Below are 6000 nucleotides of genomic sequence, written 5' to 3'. Positions count from 1 at the left end.
AAAGCGGCAAGCATTATTCACGCAAGTACATTAATTTAATTGTGATTCATATAGTTTTACAGTTGGAATGAGGCTGAAACAAAACAACCAGTTAACTACAGAGCTGTTAATTTTTTTTTAAGTTTAAAGTATTAATTGTGAGAAGTGATCAAATGAAATCAATTTTGGATTAACAAAAAAAAATCCAATTATTTATGAATAAAGTCTATTATTTACTGAAAATGCCCATTATCTGACAGTCCTGATTACAATAATGAAATACATAAAATGGAAACAGTTTAAGCAAATGTGATAATTTGGTTCATTTCAGGAGGTCTACCGGACCAACTGCTAGCCACACGAGCCTCTGAGTTCTCAGTGAAGAGTGACCCATTCTTCCTAAGAGGTGGAGTGAATGGCAACTGTGTTGTCAACGTTGCCTTTTGTGACTGCAGTTTTTACTGCAACAGCTAACCCTGCAGCTTTGCATCATGTCGGATTCCTTACATATGGATCCCAACCACCTTCTCTTCTTTGTTAGCCCAAATCATTTTCATCATACATTTTGTTTCCCTTTTGTAACTGCATGATACATTGGGGTCCAGCTGATTGAATCAGTCTTCACATTTTCTTTCCCTATTTAGAAATGGCCTCATCTTCTGTGAGTCCCACTGTGCCAATACAAGGTGGCTGAAGACTACTATGGGAATGTTGTCATAGTCTAATATGTAATCTTCTTTGCCTTCAAAGAAGCTATGGGCAAAATTTTAGCCAGCAACTATGGCAATTATAGTAAGAGCTTTTCCACACACCCCCAGCTGTGTAGATGCCTTTTACATTAGAATTCTGGTTTTCATCTATGATGACCTGACCCTTGAATCCTGAGTTTGTTTAAATTCAGGTTCCTGGAATCTGGGTCCAGCCCAATGGCCCATGGCAGGCAGTCAACATCTGGAATCCTGGTCAAGGTGCATTTCTCAGCAGGAACTGCAGTAGCCATGCTGAATTTCAAGTGTGAGGAAATCTTTTTAACTTCCTTGACTTGTGAGTACTTGAGGACCTCTATGTCAGCATTCTCTAGCTTTTCAGTGCAATTGGAACTGATTATTGAATCAAAATGCCTAAGTACTTATCCTGTGGTATCATGAGTGATGTCTTAGAACCCAGAGTAGAAAGGATCCCAGCTATCTCCACAACAATGTATCCAGCACCAACAATTGCACTGCAGCTAGTCAATTCTAGTTGAAAAAATCTATCACTGGTTATTCCTAGGCTGGCACTGGAGATCTGGCTCTACAGTGGATGCGAGGACACACCACCTTTTTTGGGGTACACATCTGACATTCATGCAAGTGCTGCCCAGCTTGTGGCTCTCCACCACCGCAACCCCAGCATCCAGCTCAGCTGCCTCTGTTTTCTGTTAATTTGTATTTCCCCTCACCCTGCCTCTTTTACCCCTATTTCTATCATATAACTTCAATCACACATACTACAAAGTCAGCAAAAGAAAGGTTCCAGCCTTCAATTATTGAATTAAGTTTCTCAAAGAGAGTCAAATTGTGAGAGTGATGTTTAATGCGAATATGTTCTCTTCATGGATTCTCTACTGGAGTGCAAATCCACTGTATCACCTTTATAATATTAGAAATGCCTTTCTTTACTTATCATTTTTACCTGATTGCTTGAATATTCATTAGTATTCTGTCAAGTATATGCAAGGAAAAAATAAGTTTCAAATAAGTGAGTAAAATCTGGGCATGTGAACTTTTATAAAGCTGAAAATACATGTTGAATTTAGATTAACTCATTTATAAACATAAATATTTATAACTATTTACTAGATCCTTTAAAAACAAGTGCAAGCAAACATCCATTTTCTGTATATATTATTAAACTTCTCCACCTGTATCTTTTATGTGAATTTTATTATTCTTTTTCTGAGAGGTGTGATCTATAGAAACATAATATAATTGCGTACTTTCTAAACTGACAACTGACTGGTTGAATGTCAGGGTTTGATGATGTAGAGTGATTTTTGAACCAGAGCTCTGAGTACCAAACTGACTTTTCTGTTTTCAAATACTCTCCTTTTTACTATATAATTCCTGTTTTAAGATATAGAGTGATATAGCCATTATAGGCACACCTACTTTCTTTAAATATTTTTGATAGAGTATTTGAAGAAAACTTTTTCCATAGATGCCATTAAAATCAATTCATGTTTTTGTGCACGGTTAAAATTGAACCCTGAATTGATTTTAAATAACAGTGAAGTAGAAAGTTGATCTCCATTCACCATGTTAATCTCTTTAATGTTGTCTTTGATCTCCTTTTGATCATATTTTTTATAGTTCTGCATTTATAAACTATTTCCCTCAGTGTTTTATTTGACAGTTTTATAAACCTGAAAAAAATAAATGGTACAATAGGGAAATAATTGAGAGTAATTTAATTTTTTTCCCTCAATGTTGCCCTATTGTTCCTCCCTCAATCCAAAAATCCTTTGGATTCTCTCTCTCTCTCTCTCTCTCTCTCTCTCTCTCTCTCTCTCACTCACTCATTCAGTCTTATTCTTACTCCGTTGTTGCACAAAAATTTTACTTCCATGGGGATCAAAGTAAAATGTGTTGTAGTGATTGAGTGTGATAGAAAAATAATAAATATATTTCAGATACTTAGAGTACACTCAACCTCCTCATAATATTCTGGTTGAGAAAAATTTAGAGCAAATCACTAAACCATTATTCACATATAATTTAATACATGCATAAAATAGATTGAATAAGAACTATTCACAAACAGTTCTTTTATTCTTATCACAAAGGTGTGAATTTATAGTCTAGTCCTGCAGCATTATTAACTTTTCCTAGGAACCATGTCCACATTTTGAGGAATTTCCACCAGTGATTCATATTTTTGTAGATGTTGACAAATCAGATAGAAGTTCTTCAATACAATTTTGTTCATATATAACTATAGCTATGTTAATAACTATACATTTATACAGATAATTAATTGAGTTACCAATTAAGCATATTTTATCTCTTGTTATGTCACAAGTAAAATTCATTTTCAATTTTAAATAAGTTTAGTCACATAAAAATTAACCAGCGTTGTTGTCTTTGAACAGCTGATAATTCTCTTAACTCATCAAAGCCTTAGTTTCATTATTTGTCAAAGTGAAATAATGATTCTTAACCTATGGATTTATTGTTAAATTTAAGTACAGAATACATGTAGCCAATTTTTGTAAAATGCCTTGTACAGCTAACCACAAATTAAGTGGTAGTGGTAGTGATGATGTAGGCAGTGGCATTGGTTGTAATTTCTTATCTTTATCTTTCCAGCAGTTCCTGAAGGTCATTTGAATTGAAGAGATAGTTGTTTCCTATTGCTACTGTGTCAAAAATACCACAAAAATAGCACAAACTTAGTGGTGTGAAAGCACTCAACTTTATTATATTAGAGCTCTGGGTGTTAGAAGACCAAAACGGTTCTCACTGGATTAAAGTCAAGGTGCTGTCATAATTGTTCTCCTTTTGTAGTCTAGGAAAATCTGTTTCCAGCTTCCTTGACTTTTCCAGCTTCATGAGGCTACTTGTATTCCTTGTCCCCTTTCTCCTTCATCGAAGTCAACAGAACTTGCACCTTTCTGTGCCTTTCTTCTATCCTCATGTTTCCCTGACTCTTTTGACTCCCTTTTTGCTTTTAACAACCCTATAACTACATTGGGTTCACCTGAATAATCCTGAATAATTGTATCTCTAGATACTTAACTCACATCTGAAAGTTACTTTAGTATGTGAGGTAACATTTTCATAGGTTTCAGCGATTGTGACAAAGGTGTCTTTGAAAGATCTTTCTGTTTACATCAAGAGAAGTCCCAGATTTTTAAAAAACATCAGTTGAATCTTATACTCGCTTCACCAATATACTTTTTAAATTTTAAAAAGTGAAAATAACAGATATATACAATTTAAAAATTATAATAATGTGAAAACATTCACAACTCATGAAAGAGAACAGTACTAGTATATATGAAGTTCAGTGTATAGTCCTAAGAAATTTGATTTTCTTCTATCACACAGCCTCAATAATAGTTGCAAGGCTAAATTTAGTTTAGTTATATAAACATTATTTTCCTTTTCTTTCTAGTATACACTTAAACACATAAGTATCTAAAAAACTGTATTTTTTCCTATTTAGAAACTTGTATTACTTTGTTTTTGAGTAAAATAATTTTTAAGGCTCATTCGCAATGATAGAGTTATATTTTATTTATTTTATGTTTGTGTAGTATTCTTTGTACATTGCAATTTATCTCTTCTAATATTTGTGAGTATTTAGGATTTTCTTATTTCCTTGTTTTTAAAAATACTACTTTAGACACTCTTACACATTTCCTGATGTTCATAAGTGAAGGTTTCTCTAGAGAAGATGACAAATATTGGAATTAATCCCGTTGCTTAACATTGTTGACAACATTTGGTGTTGTCTGATATCTTAACATCTAAAAATGTATTAGATATTAATTTACATTTCACTGGAATTTTAATTTGCATTTTACTTTTATGTAATGGTATTGTATACCTTTTGCATGTTGAAGCAAATTAGATTTTCTTTTGTGTGAGATGCTTATTTCTCTGTTTTGCCTGTTATGCTTATTTGGCTTATTCTGGGTTTATTTATTAATTATGGATACTAATCTTTTTTTTTCAGATGTAAGTGTGATAAATTTATTATTCTGATTTGAAACTCATCTTTTTATTCTCATCCCTAAGAAAAGAAGTCATTCTCCTATATTTTCTTGTATTTTAAACTTTTTCCTTTAATGTTTAAATCATATCTCTCCAACATTACAAAGATAGAATAGACACTATAAAACACCTCCTTAACCATTTTGCCACAGGAAACATAGGGGTCCAAGACATGCATACAGATTTGTCTGGTGCTACATCATAAAAAGAAATTCCCTTATTAGAGGTTTTGCTTTCATCTTTTCAGAGATTAGTGTAAAGAATGCCATGTTACAAGTGTGTTGAGCAAGTCAGGTTACTTGAATAAGGGACAGGTGCTGCTGAGCATCTGTCAAAGGAGTCATCAACAACAGGTTAGAATGACCTGTGAATGAATGAGTCCAAGGCATATCTGCAAGGAGGCTGAGAAGGAGCAATCAAGGAATGGGTTAAGAGAAGAATTAAAAGAGTTTAACATTGAGAAACCTAAAGAAAGTTTTGTTCTAAGGGGGTTGGATTATGGTTTATAATATTAAATACTCCCTGGAGAATAGATAAATGAAAACTATATAATCATTGGATATAGTAACAAAAATTCAGGAGTAGCCTTTCTGAGAGCTTGTTCAGTGGGTGAGTAAAAATGAAATTCATATTTCAATGTCTTAATAATAAATGAGAAAAGAAAAAGCAGGTGCAGGTATTTTTAGATGTCTTTTTCAAGATGTTTGGAAATGTCAAATAATAGAGAAGGAAACAAAAATGGAGAAGAAGTGGATGTAAGAACAAATGGGAAAACCTTAAGGATTTTTAAAAAATGAAAGTAGAAAAAAGAGAAAATGTAGGAGACAATGGATTAAGCTTTAATAATTGGAGTGAAATTCCTGAAGTAGCATTCATGGGATCCAGAGAACAAGTGGTGAAGTTAGCCTCAGCCAGAATGAAACATTTGCTATCATAATGAGAGAAAGAAGTTAGTTATAATACACCATCACTTTGCAGATGGGGCTCAGGAATTTGAAGCAATTTTTGTTTGAATGTTTCTACATTCCGTTGAAGTGGAGAACGGGATTTTCTGTTGAGAATGAGTGAGAAGGTAATAGTGTAGGATAGCTGAAGAGATAAGAAATGGTTTAATTAGATTTATGGAAAATAGATAAAAAATTTTATCATAATGGAGAATTAGTGAACAGGGTAAATGGACCTATTTAACTCAGAAAACATTAATTTATAAAGACAATTTTCTAAGGATTTTGTGATTTCTCTCTGGTTGTAATAAATTGCCCAT

The 6000-nt window shown here is 33.1% G+C and overlaps 1 pseudogene; it reads right to left on the bottom strand.

Moving 5' to 3' along the window:
- Positions 1–354: 354 nt before the first annotated feature.
- Positions 355–6000, bottom strand: part of LOC149996042 (glutathione reductase, mitochondrial pseudogene) — a 107604-nt pseudogene continuing 101958 nt past the window's right edge.

Source organism: Furipterus horrens, unplaced genomic scaffold (assembly GCF_987537825.1).
Source record: "Furipterus horrens unplaced genomic scaffold, mFurHor1.1.pri manual_scaffold_12, whole genome shotgun sequence".
Lineage (NCBI taxonomy): Eukaryota > Metazoa > Chordata > Mammalia > Chiroptera > Furipteridae > Furipterus > Furipterus horrens.
Note: the sequence above shows the minus strand (reverse complement) of the source record. Positions and strands in the feature narration are given on the sequence as shown.